Source organism: Hemiscyllium ocellatum, chromosome 10, assembly GCF_020745735.1.
Source record: "Hemiscyllium ocellatum isolate sHemOce1 chromosome 10, sHemOce1.pat.X.cur, whole genome shotgun sequence".
Lineage (NCBI taxonomy): Eukaryota > Metazoa > Chordata > Chondrichthyes > Orectolobiformes > Hemiscylliidae > Hemiscyllium > Hemiscyllium ocellatum.
In genome coordinates this window covers 61941868-61959466 of record NC_083410.1, presented here as the reverse complement: position 1 = coordinate 61959466, position 17599 = coordinate 61941868, and positions in this window count along the sequence as shown.

The following is a 17599-nucleotide window of genomic DNA, read 5'->3' as shown; positions in this document are numbered from 1 at the left end:
GGTTTGGTCTGATCCATAACAGTAACATCATAAAAATTAGGAAGAGTTCATTTCAGAGATGGGCCAAATAGAACAAACTATTGAACATCTTGATAAAATAATTCCTGAGATGCAGAATAACTTCCAATATAAATACTGAATCAGAGGTTTAATAACTTAATACACTTCTGTACACAATCGGGAGTACAACTAATGATGTAATTGTTTCTGAAGGGCTAAAAGAAGCAACAGATACTTTGAAATACTGAGAACCTTTGGCAATTATTTTGCTCTCAGAACTAATCAATTCTTGAACTGCAATGTCTAATAAAAGACGTTAGCTTTTAAAGTAGACACACATATACAAACGTGTGAATAAGGAGCAGATGCAGACCACTCTGACCATTGAGTTTCTTTTGCTATTAAATAAGATTGTGGCTAATCTCACTACAGTCTCAAATCCACATCTGTTCCTACCCCTGATAATCTTTCATGCCTATGCTTCCCAAAAATCTATCTACATCTGCCATATTCAAAGACTGTATTTCCACTTTCAGTTCATTGTGAAAGAAACTGTTGTAATCTCTGTTTAAAAGGGATGACTCCAGATTTTTAAAATTTAACCCCCAATTCTAGATTCTCCCATTAGAGAAAATACCTTCACCACGTCTATCCTGTCAAGATACCTCTGAATCTTATAAATCCATTTTTGATTTTGTTAATGATATCTACAGATTGTGGGGCAGTACAACCAAGGTGACTTGGAGTCAGATTTTGTTAGAGACAGAATTGCTGAGTGAATTGCTGATGGCCCTTTGTCAGATATATTAGAACCCAAAGAAGGACTAACTCCAGAAAAAAAGCCATTCAGCTGATGAGTGAAGCAGAAGTCTGGAAGAATCCCAGGGGGATAAAGTTAGCACAGGAGATCAAGACTGTCTATTTGGCTTTTAAGGCATAAAATCAAAATGATGCTTATGAGAAAACAATGCAATTCTTGTCAGCACTGTGGAGTAAAGACACCTCACAGGCATAGACAGTTCCCAGCTTTTAAAAGTGTTTGCTTTAACTATCACACAGGAAATCACTTCCAGAAAGTACGCAGAAGTGGAATACAGTTTCTGGAAAGGAGGAAATCAAACAGCAATTCACAAAAAGACATGAATGAAATGCAATTTTCAATAATAGAAAAAAACGTAACACGTTGCTTTGGGAAATAGATAATCCTGACCTTACAATATGGCAAACTGATTGTGATGTCAATGGTCAACTCACAAATTTAAAGTTTGACCCTGTGTGTATCATTATATTATCAGATAATGAGCCATTTTTAAGCTATTGGTCTACAGCTGACAACAATGTAACTATACGGTCCAGGAGGCATAGCACGTAAGATTAAAGATATGCTGCAAGCAACTCTCTGATAAAGGGACCAGTAAATAATAGAAAACATATATACACAATTCACAATCAAGAATTCAGTCTCACACTAGGAAAGGCAAGTCTAAACCTCAAATTGCCTTAAAATGGTGGAAGGAGTTAAACTAAATAAAGTTAAGGACCAACCTGTCAAGGAACTAGTCAAACCACCACCAGTAATATATCTCATGAGGCTCAGTGGCCTCAACGCAGAGCCTGAACATAAAATTTCCTACTTCAAAAATATGGCAATCTGCGACTATATTGGACTAACAGAAGTGTTTTCCATGGCCATGAACATTGAATGTGGAGGAGGCAGTGTTGGACTGGGGCAGACAAAGTTAAAAATCACAAAACAGCAGATTACAGTCCAACAGGTTTATTGGAAGTACTAGCTTTCGGAGCACTACTCCTTTGTCAGCTACCTGATGAAGGAATGTTCTAATTAGACCTGGAAGTGTTTATTTTTTCTCTACCACAGTAGCTCTATTAACAAGCTCTGTGGTTCCTTATGTTGAAAGGGGATAGTGGCAGCAGCTTTATAATGCTCAGCAGCTCCTGGGGTACTGGGTTGGCATGTCCATTCAACAGTTATTTTTTTCCTGGCTCTGTTAAGAGACAAGATCTGACTTTATCTGCATTTAAGGCTTATTTCTGACATGGCATGGTCCATCCGGTCCCCTGTGTGAGTTTGCAACCTGACGAGACCTACATCTGGGACTGGCGAATTCTAATGCTGCTGTCAACCTGAGTGGTGGAGGGGGCTTGTGGTTGTACCATTGCAAGAAAATAACTTTATATACATGTCGATGTGTCACTTTGATTACATTGATCACATGTAAAGTAACTATTTAATTTTCAGTTTCCCTATGAAATAATGCCATCCTGTCACATATTCACCAGATTAGCAGAATATCCTAGCATAGGCATTTAGATGGCATGTGGGTAATAAAACTATTCCCTGCCTGAATTTCTTCCCAACAGTCTATTGCCTGTCAATGTGGTATTACTGAATTGTCACATGGGTAGATTATATGTCACTTTAACATCTGAATGGTTCACATATCAAATAGCAACAAATCACAATTTGATGAATCTTAAATGTGCATTAAAGAAAAGAAGAACAATAATTTTCTGCTGTTTTCCACTAACCTCATGGGGAACAACCATGAGTTTATTAGAGATAGCCAATTTGCATAAAATAATTTCCATGTGCAACAAGTCAGTGACTGACCCTGACTCTCTCAGCAAAATGCACATTCTGGCCTGAAAGAGACGCATGCAGTTTCATAAAGCTCCAACTTACCATTGGAAAACTTTCCTCAAATTATTCCTGATGAAGGGCTTATGCTCGAAACGTCAAATTCTCTATTCCTGAGATGCTGCCTAACCTGCTGTGCTTTGACCAGCAACACATTTGCAGCTGTGATCTCCAGCATCTGCAGACCTCATTTTTTACTCAAAATACACTCATTAAAAGTAGACATCAGAATATAAGCACTCCAATCATTACATAACTTGTTATCATTATGAAACAACCCACAATTTGACATATGCTGTTGGATTTACACTAATCGCATGAAAAATATCATTTAAAATTTTAAACAGAACAAAACAAACTTATGGCGTTGACAGAAATAAGAGGAAAGACGGGAGTTATTTTACTTCTAGTTACATGTAAAATTTCATTCAGCACTTCTTGAATACTAATTAAATGTTACAAGTGAGCCATCTGCACCATCAGCTCCCCACTGACCAGAAAAAAAAGATGAGAAATTAAGTATAAGTATTCCAGAAGGACCAACTGGAAATTCTTAAGTTTAACTTTGTCAAGCTATCTGGTGATAAGTGTAAAACTGGAACAATATGAGATTCCATTCTCTGAATAGTCACACTATTTGCCTTTATTCAATGAGTTCAAATTAGAATGATAAAATGATGCAACACAGGAAGGTGACAATCCTCTGCTGGCTTTTTGAAAGAGCTGTCTAATTAATCCCATTTACCTGCTCTTCCCGCATAGCCTTATATTCCTTTCTTTTTTAAGCATTTATCCAATTTGCTTTTGAATGTAACTGTTGAATTTGCTCACACCATCCTTTCAGACAGTACATTCTAGACAGCAACAGTGAAAGGTCCTGTTGTGTTAAATTATTGCATGGGGCTGGATAGAATATCTAAAAGCCAATGTGCTCATCTGAGAACTTGGATGCCAAGTAAGTGACCTTATAGAAGTTGCACCCTCACTATAAGTTCCATCATTTAAAGCTGTGAGCAGTTCAGCACTGTTTTACAGAACCTGTAAGTGACAGAGAAACATATTTGTCATGACATGGCTGCTGAGCCAAATAAAACCGACAAAATAATATGGCAGTTATCACAAAAATACATTATTTATCACTTAAACCCATTGACAGCTATGTTCAAAAAGGATCCCTCCTGTGATATTGCAACCCAAGAATTGTTCTGTTCTAAACAACAGTGTTGTATCTCTGGCAACTGTGCCTGAAACTGAAAAAAAATCAATAGCACTTCATGAGAGAGGTCCCGGTCTTCTGGTTTTATGGGGAATTTGTCAATTCGAGTGGCCATTACTGCTTTAAATGTGTGATGTGGAAGCACTTGAACAAGGTGTGAGACCAGTATGAAAGGCAACCTGGTGAGAGTATTTTAGTAAAAATACAATACTTTCATCAACCAGTGATTATTTATATGGGCACCTGTCCAGTTGCATGATTATTCTCACAAGGTGGTGCAGCATGTGATCTGATAGATCACAATGGACGATATTTCTCTCTGATTTTTAGCAAACAAATGACACCAGTGAAGCTGCTTCTGAAGTTTATTGTTTTCAAGTTTTCAACTATCAAAGCATGTGGCTCACTGAGCAGAGTAATATCTTTAAAAGCTAAAATAATCTCACATAAGGCTATTTGACTGGAATAAAAAGCACACAGTCTGAGAGTCATATCCTCATTACAATGGAGAAAGAGGCCCTTTGTCCTTTCACATCCATGCCAGTTCTCTTTACAGCAATCCGATCACTTCCCTATTCAATTCCTGTAGTCCAGCAAGTTTACTTCCCTCTTGTTCCTATCTAGCTTTCTTTTGAAATTATTAAACATCTTTTTCCTGTGAGTTTCAGGTCATTAACATTTGCTGCATGAATATGTTCTTCTTCACAGCCTCTATTATATCTATTGCCTAATATCTTAAAGTCATGGGATCCCAATAGTGTGGAAGCTTGCCATTTGGCTCAACAAGTCCACACTGACCCTCCAAAGAGCATCTCACTAAAACCTACCCTATCCCTGTAACCAATCATTTCCATGGCTAATTCACCTAACCTGCGCACTATGGGCAATTTAGCATAGCCGATCCACCTAGTCTGTATATCTTTGACAGGAGGAGGAAACTAGAGCACCCAGACACAGGGACAATGTGCAAACTTCACAACAATCGCCCATGTGTGGAATTGAAACTGTATTCCTGGCACTATGAGGCAGCTGTGTTATCCGCTAAGCCACCATGCTACATCTTGATGGGACCCTAATCCTTGAATATTAGCTAACAGAAATAGCTTTTCTCTGTATATCTTATCAAAACCTGTTGAAATCTTATGACCCATTGTCAAATCTCCTTTCAATTGCCTTTGTTCCCTGGAGAACAACTCAAGTCCGACACCCTGAGTTTGGAGTTAAATAACCTCACCCCAGGAACTATTCTGGTTAATCTCATCTGTACTATCGGAAAAAACTTTCCCAGCCTTCTTGAAGCATGTTGGCTAGAGTTGGAATCAATATTCTAACTGTGGCCTAACCAGAGCTTTAAAATGGTCCGCATACCATCCTATGTTTGAGCTCAGCATCTCTCTTTATGAGATGCCATACGCCTTGTAAACTATTATCTTAATATAAATAGGCACCTTCAAAGTCATATGTTTATGAAACCCCAGAGATGCCTTGTTCCCTTTGATCTTAAAATATCAACTATTGTGATCATTAGAAATATGAAATTCTTGCACTTGTTTGGATGTGTACCTGACATCTTTCCTTTCAGCAGTAATTAATGGATAATTCCTTGGGAAGAACTTGCTGGTAGTTGAGAAATTGAACCTAGCTTAGGGGCTGGAATTACATTGGAGTTCTCTTGCTTATTTGCTGTAAGGTTTGTGCAAAAGTCCTGGAAAGGCTTGAAAAATGCCTCTGGAATATCTGCAAACTTACAGTAGATGATAGGAGATGTTCTGGACCTTTCCCCCCACCAACACCCCCAGTTACTCCTACATTACCTCTCAGCACCATCACTTTATTTAACCGATAAAAATAGAACAAATTTCCAATTGATGAAATAATTTTCAAGTATACAGAATCTATCGAAGTGTGCAATGGTTTATTTTAGAAAACAGATTCATTTTGGTAAATTTGAGACAATTATAGTGTATTGTAGGCATGCTTATGTGGCTTTATTATCACAATAAACAAGGTTAGTTTTAGTCTTAGGCCACACTGTGAGAGCTGTACACTAAGATTCAGCTAGCCCAGAGGCTAATGTATTGAATCTTCTAACCCCTAAGGGGTGCAAAAAGGTAACAAGTTATTTCTAGTCATTAAGAATGTTCTCAATATGCATTTTATTGTCCTTGAAAGGCTGCAGGGATAAGTAGCCAGAATGATTCCAAATGTCAGAAGAACAAGTTATGAAGGAACAAAGAAAGTTAGGTTTCTCGCTTAAAAAGAGGACACTTCAAGGTGACCTATTTGAACGATTCAAGATTATGAAGGGAATTGACAATGCTGATCCAGACAAATTGTTCATGATGGTAAATACATATTACACCAGGGGACTCCAGCTAAAAATGAAAGGTTAGGAGTCTGAAGAGAAGTGCCAGGCAGGATTTTTTCCACAAAACGTAACAGAATTATAAGAGCAACTTACTCATCAAGGCAAAGTAATATGGTTCAGAAGAGAAAACAGATCAAGGAATGTGTGGTGTAGTGAGAATGTGGGAGAATAAAGTGGAATCTCCTTCCCTGTGATGAGTTTGGTGGCAAAAGGCATTTAATCAGCTGGGACATTGGCAACTGGGGAGTGTGTCAAGTTTTTACACCACAGTCTCTGATGGCAACGGCTGTGGCCAGCCTTCCTGACCACTGCCAAGTGAGACCTGGAGAATGAGAAATTAGTGTCCAATTAAAGGCCACATTTCAGCATCCTTCCAATTAATCAAGTGGCAGATGGGAACTCTCCATGTGGGGAAGTGTTATGGACCAAACCAAACCCCTTAAAAATTTCAGAAAGTAGTCTAGACCCTAATTTCTCCTTATTTTAAAGGTAAATATAAGGTGTTGCTTTCCAGATGCAATTCAATTCGTCAAAATACCTGATTTAAAGCTAACCATACCTTATTCATCCATTACTGCTAAAACACAACAAAAGAAGGAATTAGAATAACAACTTTATTGGAAAGCTTATCAGAATATTATATACAGTGACTATTACTAATTAACTATTCAAATTTAGGTAACATCTCATAAACACACTCTTGGCAAAAGGCAAATTCTGAAAGTAAATTTTCCCACATACAGTTATAGAGTCATAGAGTCTTAGAGATGTACAGCATGCAAACAGACCTTTTTTGTAAGGTTTGTAGCTCAGGTTGAGGTTTAGGGTGTAGGTTTGCTCGCTGAGCTATAGGTTTGATATCCAGATGTTTCGTTACCTGGCTAGGTAACATCATCAGTGGTGACCTCCAAGTGAAGCAAAACTGTTGTCTCCTGCTTTCCGTTTATATGTTTGTCCTGGATGAGGTTCCTGGGGTTTGTGGTGATGTCATTTCCTGTTCGTTTTCTGAGAGATTGATAGATGGTATCTCAATCTATGTGTTTGTTTATGGCGTTGTGCCTGGAGTGCCAGGCCTCTAGGAATTCTGTGGCATGTCTTTGCTTAGCCTGTCCAAGGATAGATGTGTTGTCCCAGTCAAAATGGTGGTTTTTTTTCATCCGTGTGTAGGGCTACAAGGGAGAGAGGGTCGAGTTTTTTTGTGGCTAGCTGGTGTTCATGTATCCTGGTGACTAACTTTCTTCCTGTTTGACCTACATAGTGTTTCTGGCAGTCCTTGCATGGGACTTTGTAGACGACGTTGATTTTATCCATGGGTTGTACTGGGTCTTTTAAGTTTGTTAGTTTTTGTTTGAGAGTGTTGGTGGGTTTGTGTGCTACTAGGATTCTGAGGCGACTTAGTAGTCTGGCTGTCATTTCGGAAACTTCTTTGACGTATGGTAAGGTGGTTAAGGTTTCTGGCTGTGGTAGGTCTGCTTGTCGTGGTTTGTTCCTGAGGAATCCGCAGACTGTATTTTTTGAGTATCCGTTCTTCTTGAATACATTGTATAGGTGGTTCTATGAACCTGCACTCCAAGGTCCCTTTGTTCAGCAACACTCCATGGGAGCTTATATTAAGTGTATAAGTCCTGCTAAGATTTGCTGTCCCAAAATGTAGCACCTCACATTTATCTAAATTAAACTCCATCTGCCACTTCTCAGCTCATTTGCCCATCTGATCAAGATCCCATTGTAATCTGAGGTAAACTTCTTTGGTTTCCACTACACATCTAATTTTGGTGCCATCAGCAAACTTACTAACTATATGTTTTATGCTTACATCCAAATCATTTGTATAAATGATGAAAAGTAATGGACCTAGCACCGATCCTTGTGACACTCCACTGGTCACAGGCCTCTAGTCGGAAAAACAACCCTCCACCACCATCCTCTGTCTTCTATCTTCTCCAACTCAGGACAAAATAACATCAAAAGGCAATTCTGAGTGAGGGGGAGAGAGAGAGAGAGAGAGAGAGAGAGAGAGAGAGAGAGAGAGAGAGAGAGCTCCAGGTTTCAGCTGTAGCAAAGAGAGATGTGGCAGCTATTCACAACCCAAGGAACTTCTGTCGAATGCTAAATCTAAAAATTCTGGTTCTGTGGGAGCTTGACCACACCCCTTCAGGCTGCTTCTATTGTTCCAACTTAAAAGAACCCAAGGTTTCATGAGTTGTTTATCTTCTCTTCGACTGTGCATCACCTATCCACAATCTCGCTATAAAAGATTAAGCATACCTCTTAAAGCCACAGTATCATCACAGAAATCTTGCAGGCTCTCATGGGAGTATGGTTTCCTTCCAAGGGCACTTGGTACCTGTTCAAGTGACTATCATCAGTAATGAGGGAGCATCAGAGGCTGAGAGGTGACCTTATAGATGTTTATAAAATCATAAAGGACATGGATAGGATAAATAGACAAGGTCTTTTCCCTGGGGTGGGGTCTCCAAAACTAGAGGGCGTAGATTCAGAGTAAGGGGGAAAAATATGAAAGAAACCTAAGGAATGATGTTTTCATGCAGAGGATGGTGCATGTATGGAATGAGCTATCAGAGGAAGCATTGGAGGCTGGTACAATTGCAACATTTAAAAGGCACCTGGATGGGTATATGAATAGGAAGGGTTTGAAGGGATATGAGCCAGGTGCTGGCAAGTGGGACTCTATTAAGTTGGGATATCTGTGCATTATGGACTAGTCGGACCGAAGAGTCTGTTTCTGTGCTATACATCTCTATGACTCCCTTTGCTTTTGCTACTGCCCTTTTTCCATAACGATCATCCTGTGAGTCCACCTCATGCAATCACTCCTAGTAATGGTCCGAAGCTTTGGGCTGGTACCACTGCAGCAACGACAGCCTTTGAGTGGTATTGCTGTTGGATAGAGATTCCATCCTCTAACTGGCCTGTAGCTTTTGGCAGACAGAGCCTTCAATCCCAGTGAAAGTTTACAACTAACTGGCTGTGTTTCCACATAGAACAAGATCCCTAGAAAAGGTGACCTGAGACTTCATTTTGCCTTCCAGCCAGAACTCGAGTTTGACCTTAAAAATGAGGGAAGAAAGCAATTTTCAAAATGGTGCTTATTTATTGACACAAATTTCACCCAAAGCCAAATCTTCACTTTTTGCTCAATGTTTCCATCCCTGGCTAATTTCTGCATGCAAGTACACTGAAGAAATCCAGGATACAAATCATCTATTTACTTCAAACTGAAAATTCAGAAAGGTTTCAAGTTCCTAAAAATACAACCATTTCCTTAGAGAAGAATCAATCCTTTTTTTAAAAAGTAAAATGTATTGCAAGAAGCTGCCAAGGAGCTGCGACAACAGCATTGCAATCACATTTAAAGAGAAGGCAAGATCAAGGCTGGGAAGCAACAAGTTGACCTTGCATTACCTCAGTCATACATGAAAACATTCAAATATGTTAACATTTCCACAGCTAGTAAAGTGACCATCGAACCTGAGGTAGCAAGAATTATAAAGTTAAACAAACCTCCTCAATCCTACAAGGAAGAAGTCTCAAAGCTTCTAAAACAAATTCAAGAGCATCAAACCTTCAGTCAGAGTGGATAGTGCCACAACTACACAAGTAGCAAAACATTGTCTGCAACAAATCTTTGCAATTATACACAGAGAACATTAACTGTAAGGGGAATCAGTGTCCCTCCAGTTTGATGACTGGATCATGGTTGGTCCAACTAGGTCTGAGAATTGGAGATAAGTAAGTCAGGGAGTTGTAGAGACATCAGATAGACAGCTTGGCTACCCTCACAAGTCAGTCTGGGTGTGGTGGGAGGGGGAGTGTTGCAAAGTAAGGTAGGTCCTCGTTTGCACAATAGAAGTCAAAAGGCTTAGCAGTGGCCAGTTCAGGCCCCATTGAGATAAGTGGAAAACTCAAGTGTGGGAATTGGAGATATTGTACTGGGGCACGGAGGGGTTATATCTTGGGAGAACACAGGGTGCTGCAAGAGAATTTTTTGTAAACCAGCACCACCTTGGCTTTAATGAGATGACTGTGACAGTGGATACAGCTGGGATTGAGCTAGTGGTAGGGGGTCTAGAAGACAGTGATCATTACGTAAAATAGTTGGACACAAATGTTGGGAGCCTTGAGGTTAATAGGATTGATAGGGACTGCTCTACAAAAGGGTACAATGAAGAGTGTGGGATGGAATCTTGATTTTTTTGGCAGAGCCTGATATTCACGATCAGGTGTGTGACTTGGAGAATGTTTAATCTTCCATCAAATGTCAACTGTGCACAATGGATGAAAGATTTCTACCAGCACATCACAGCAGGCAGATTTGTTTTGCTTTGTCTGCAAGTGTGGGTGTACTTATGGGTGATGTGAAACTCTTTAAGGGGTATTTGGATCAATGATGAAACATATTTGGCATTAAGTTCCTTTGCTCACACATTGATCAAAAACATATGTTCCAAATCTTGGTTACGTGCAATAACAGCAATTCTATAGATCATGGCAAATTAATTCAATTAAGCTTTGTGGAGCAGAAGTGATTGCAGATGATCTTAAAAGGGTCAACCATGTTCTTCACTTTGCAAGCACATTGTGAAGATTTCACAGCTATGGAAGAATACAGAGCTGTTCTCCTTGCAAACAGAAGTGTAAGTCAGAGCAATAGATACTGTCCTTATAAGCAATGTTGATTTTCATGGCAGATATAGGGATGGGGTGCAAAGTAATAGTACTCCTACCATTCTTATAATAGTCTAATGTCTTGTGTAACAAGATTTGTGAGCATACACGTGCACATGTTTTAATTTCTCACAGTTCCATTTCAAACACTTCACACCCTCCTTCTACAAGGTCCTCAATCATATTGTATCATGTTCTCTATCAGTTTCATTTATGTTTGATACAACTGCTCAGGAATCATTACTAAGAAGAGTATTCTGTTTGTGACACTGCCCACACAGGTTCATTGCACCCATCCTGAATTGCTCTAACAACAGCAGATACTACTAACACTTGCAGATGTACAAAGACTGTGCAGATGACTTGAGAGTTGACTTAAAGTCATCACCAAATGCAGGGACAACATCAACCCTCCTGCAGATCCTATGTAATATTTACATGAGGAAGCTGGAACAGAAGGCTCATCCCAGGATGCAGGTAAGGTTTAAAAGTGTGCCATTGTCAATTGCATTTCCTCCAAATGACTGAAGCTCAATACTGGTGCAGACTAAGATGTCCCAGGGCACTATAGTAGAACTATGCCATCTCCTGGAACAGAGCTTATGCTCTGAGGGAGTGTGTGGCTATTCTATCCCACTTATCATTGCAGTGACAGCAGCATGTAATTTTTAGATGACTAGCCCATTCCAAGCATCCAATGCAGGACCTATGTAAAATTTCCAAATCCTCAACCCACAAGTGTATCACTGATGTTCCAAATACAGTTGTGCAAGATCACATTTCTTCTCTTCCCCCATGTTGAGGTCAGTCCTACAGTCCAAACAATTGGATTTTTTCAGTATTTCTAGCTCTCTTTCCCCCTTTTCCCCCACCCCCCCAGTGCAGGGTGCTCCAGACTTCATATACATTACCTTTTGAGGGCATCATATGTTAAAGCAGCTGTATTGTTTAACAAGGCACAGATTCTTTAGTGTAAATTCTTAGGTTAAAAATAGAAAAATGAAGAAATAAAAAATCCAGCAATAATTTAGAAAAATAGAGAAATGAGTTCAGAATAATAGTCCTTCCAAACTAGATTGCACTGGGCTTCACTTTGAGGCTGGGAGTACTGGGATGTGAGTCCACACAGTCCAGGGCCTGTGCTGGCTTTCATCCCTGACATCACCAATGCCACCAGAGGATGGGAGATGAAAAGAAACACAATGAGCAAGAGAAAAAAGGAAAAGGTCAAGTAAACAAGCTCAGGAGTCCTTCTCTGGACTCCAATTTACTCTACCTGAGCTATGTTTATCATGAAGATTTCTGACCCCTACTTGTGTTATGTAAAGCAGGATAAACTACTTATTCCTGAGGAAAAATACTCAAGAAATTCTAGGAATGGTAATGATACAAACTCTTAAAGCCTCATACTAACTACCTGGACTGTTAGACCAAAAGCCCCTCTTCCCCCACCAAGCTGGTATTCAAAACAGACAGACAAAGCAAAAAGTCAGTAAAGGAGGGTGATAATATCTTAAAGATAGAAAGGAAAAAATATGGCAAGCCACATGGCTAGGTTCAAAGTATTTGAATTTCAAATGAGGAGTTTCGACCACCAAATGTGCTTCTCTGAGCAACTCAATGGCAGTTTGGTGAGGGAAGAGCGGAGATCTTTGAAAGCATTACTGAGTTAGGTTGGTTCCTCCTTTTTGAGCACTCTCCTTGTGGTACCTGACCAGTCAGACAGTCATGATATAGCTCCTCACTGAAAAAGCCTTTCAGTCTGACCTTTACTGCTCCAGTCATAATTATCAGTTTGTTGCTTCAAGTGATATCCTCCTGGACCTACCAAGCAGGTGTCTCGTCTCCTCTCCTCTCCTCACTGTTCAAATTCTCCATGTCGATTTCCTCACAGTGCTGCAGGTTTTGAACTTACAATTTAGTTTAAAAAAAGGCTGGAGTTGTAACTTTTTTTTTCCCACCTGTTGTCAGCTCACAGGGTAAGACTTCCACTCAGCTTTCAATGGCTGTCTGCAACATGGGTGTGACCAACCAGTCAGTGGCCAATCCCAATCTGTGCTGTTTCAAGCTGCCTCCCTGGTCAATTCTCCAGGAGGTGTGGGGGAAGGAGAGCGGGAGGTATGAGAGAGGGGAGGGACAAGTGGGGTCAATGGGGTAGGGGTGAGGAAGTTGAAGATGGGAGTGCTAACTGAATCACTAACTTCCCTGTCTATCCTGACAACTTGTTTCTCTCAAAATGAATGTTAGAAGCTAATTATAGTATGAAAAGTTAAAACAAACAGATAAGGTTATAATAATATTAAGAATATGTTAACAATGGTGATAATGGTAGAACAGTGCAATGAAGCTTACTTGGTTGAGTGAACATGGATTCTTGGAATTCCTACCTAGGAATGGTCAGGGCTGTCTCCTGGTAAACCAATTAGTTTCCCTCCTAGGATGTGAAGAGACTAATTTCAACAAACTCACCCCCTATCTTTGCCTTTTCTGACTGAGTGAACATTTCTCCTACAATGAGGCAAAGTTGGAAGTCTCAGTGAGATGTAAGTACTGGGGAAAAAACTTTTAGGAACAGTGTTCAAGCAGGGAAGGTGTTCCCAGTGAACATGTAGGAAGTTCAGAGGTCCGGAAGGGTTAATTGTTTTGGAAGATGAGTTTGGTGAGAGCCATTGAGTGAAGATGCTGCATGTGTAGATGTGAGTGGTAGACCATTAGCACTAGTGCAAAGTGTATACAGTCAGAGTTAGAACATAGCAGAGAGAAGATGGTGGCACTTATTCTTGTGAAGTGTATAAGGCAATTGACCTCCTAGCAGCACTGCTAGGCATCCCTTCTGGCTGTGGGAATGGCACTGACATGAATGGCCATCACTGGGTAGGCTGGCTAGTTTTGGTGATCTGACCTCCACTGGCAATCCTCAAGTAAAATGGCCACCCTCCTAGCTAGCGTTCTGCCTACCAGGGCCCTGCCAATGAAACTGAAACCAATTTCCCTTTTTCAGCAATCTCCTTTCAAAATGTGGTGTGGCAGCTGACTTGGAGTGTCATTCCTGACTGACAGCATTGCAATTGGTGCACAGCTGAAGTTTAAATATGACACACAGCATCTATACTGCAAGTTCCTGGCAATGGCACTCATTTCCATTAATGAGTTGAGAATTCAACAAGAATGGCACTGGAGCCCAGTTCCATAATTTCAAAAATTGGCAGCGGAAGATGAGGTGAGAAAAGTCACTATGGCCCAGGGAGAGAAGCCTCCTATTAAACTCCAAAATAAATACTTGGGCAAACTATAGGATGCTTTAAATCTGTTATTGTCCCAGGGAAAGGGCAGAAGAGCACATATACATCCTTCTCACAAACTGAGAACCTGAGGAATGGTGTTTTGAGATCAATCCCTCAAGGCACAAGAGGCTTGTTTGTGTGGAAGAGGTTTAAGTGGAAAAGTGATTTGAAGAGTTACATATTAAGAGTGAAGGGTGACAAAAAAGAGAATTCAGCAGCAGAACTTTAATAGGGATGGGAATTAAAGTGAAGGAAATTAAACATTTGATCTGTTACATGTGTAAAAAGGTAATGCCAGATCTGATGAAACCGGAGGTTGAGCCTTTTCAGCTCCAGGTAAGATGTCCTCTCTCTCCGTCTTCTGTATATTGTTACATCCAGTAAAGTCTTTTGCCGTTCATTCAGCAGGTTTTGGATCTAACCTTATAATAGTCTGGCTTAGATCACAGAAGTCCAAAAGGTGAACAAAGAAGTTTTTACAGTGGGTCAAGGGAAATTCAGAGGGCATGGATGTCATGTGATTGGATAAAGGAATCAGAAGTAGTAGAAAGAAAATCTTCTTGATACACTGGGTGGCTAGATTTGGAATGTACTGCCTAGGTGGTGATGGACACAGCTTTAAAATCTCCTTGAATAAATAATCACAGAATTATGGAGGAAAAATACTGGGAAATCAGACCACTAAAAAGAACTGGCAGAGACTCAATAGGCTGAGATGCCCTCATTTTGAAGTCATAGCAAAGCTCGGGCAGAGCAGCACTCAGGAGTGGATTGATCGGAGAGGGAGAGTCTTCAGTGAATCCAGGGACAGAGCTAACATTTAGGTTTCAGAAAGTGATGCATGGCAAGTACACTTGCTACTAGGGAACCAGATTCTAACAGCTGAGAAAATTATACCAGTCGGGAAACTGTGTAAAAGTCCTGATTTTTGTAGTTAGTTGTTTGTAAGGATAGAGAGAGTAAGAAATCTGATTTAGCCACTGCTCACTAAGATTGGGCAACTTGTTCCTACAATATTGTTTGGAGTTGGTAAGGTTTGTCATGTCAGGGGAACTTGGGCCCCATGGAGTGGTCCTTTGGCAATCTGTGGGAAATTAGGGACCCTTCCAGTGTCCCTGATAACCATGTGTCCATGTATACAGGAAGTATATTCAGCTACACCTCCTGATCAACCTGTGCCTGGAGCAGTGGATGAACTCGCTATGAAGCATCCATAAAGCTGAGGGTATCGTGGGTAGCACGTTTAGTGAGCTGTTCGCACTACTAATAGGATCTGCGATGGCAGAAAACAAGAAGACCTATTGGTGACGGCATGGCCACTCTCTTCTCAATGTTTTCATGTGGAGGGTTGTCAAAACATGGAATGTGCTGGTTGAGAATGTGGTGAAGGCATGTACTCTTTTCATATTTAAGAAAAATCTTAAAATGCCAGGGATAATGGGCTATGGGCCAAGTGCACATAAATAGGAATTGTGTAGTTTGGTGCTTGTTGATTGCCATTGGCATATGGGCCGAAGGACCTTCTTTCTACGCTGTCTGAGTCTGCATCTCAATGATGTGGTGTTGGTATAAGCTTGCTGCCATCAATAAAAGCATTCTGAAAATGTTCTCATCCTGTGTTTCTTTTCCCCAATTAATTTAGCTAATAGATGTGCCTTCTATTTGCTTACTAAAGTGGCAACTGACTGTGTGGGGAATTGTGTGCAATGATGCATCCAATGGCTTCGTGCCACAGAATTTAGTATTTCACTGCATCTCCATAGTTACCTTTTAACTATTATCTCAAAAACAAGGCAAATATCTTGCATCTTTTCAGATTACTTACCTGGCTGTTACATGCACATGTTAAAGTGTTCTCTAACCAAATTCCATTCTTTCTGAGCAATCCTTACCTTTCAAGAATGACAGCAGAAGCACGTTTTAGGCCTCAGCAGTAACAACAGCTAGTATTTATCATGTTAAAGGTGCTATATAAAGTGTCCCAAGTGCTTCATTGAATTTAAGTTGATATTGAGCTTTATAAGGAAACAGTAGGGCCCATAAACAAAAGCTTAGTTGGAGACATATTTTAAGGAGTGGCTTTAAGACCACAAGAAAAGAAGAGTGGTGGAGAGATTCAGCAAAGTCAGTTTAAAGTGTAGCCAGTTGTCAGTGATTTAAAATTGGGAGCATTCAAGAAGTCAGAACTGGAAGGAGCGAAATTTCATTCCACTGTAAGGCTAACGGAGATCACATAAATCAGGAGGACCAAGACCGTGGATGGAACTGAAAGCAAGCTTAAACATATTAAATTGACAGTGTATGTCCATTTGGCATAGGGATGATCAATGTCTTGGATTTGGTGTGACTTAGGATATGAACAATGGAGTTTTTGACCTCAAGTTTATGGAATAAAGAAAGATTGGCACTGATACAGCAGATTTCATTGGATGTCTCCAAGACTTTCATAGACAAGGAAGTACACTGAAGGAAACGTGGCAACCAATTTGTGTAAAACAAACTCCTGAAAATAGCTAGTTCAGAATTGTATGAAACAGATAGTTGCATGATGGGAAAACTGGCCAACCCCTGATTGTAACACTACACAAGTTTACAAAAGTCAAAGCATTGGTAACCTCAGCAGAATTTGATTTAGGCTAAGTCCACTTAAATTCTTTAACCTCAGTACACCTCGGCAGAGTTTGATCAGCTGACTCCACACACATTCTGGGATATTGACTAAAGCCTAAAAAAGGACATCCCACAAAATCCTCTCTGAGCCCCCAAAAGGATGAGGTTATGAGTTGGAAATGTGGCACAAGGTTTTGGGAAGTCAATACGATAAACCTCAGAAATAATAATACAGATCATCACTTAATGGATGACTAGCCTCTAGTGATAGTTATTGATAAGCTTTAAGTATAAAGATTCCTGCTTTGCTCTCAGTAAGCATGAACTTGTGAAAGAGACTCAGAGCTGTGGTCATCTCTCTCTCTCTCTCTCTCTCAAAGTTCAACCACTCTGCATGCAGTTGCCTTGTTAATAAATACCTATTTTTTTGTCAGACCACGTTTTATTGAACTTTTGCTGAATTTATTTAGTTCTCACAGTCTTGTAGCTATTCTTAATCCATTCCTACACTGTGATTTTTGACCAGATAATCTGTTGTGGTGATGTAGCTTGAGGGATAATTAGTAGCCAGGACACCATGGATACCACTTGTCTCTTCTTCAACTTGAAGGGTAAATCATGGGAGGTACGCCAAAAATTGACTGGAATGGTTAAGTTTAGAGTTAACAAAGTCACAAATAATAGTTTCATCAATGGAAGAACCATGGCAGGGATTATTTTAATTTATTTCAGAAAGGTGATAATAAATGGTCTTAGTAAATGAGCAAATCTAT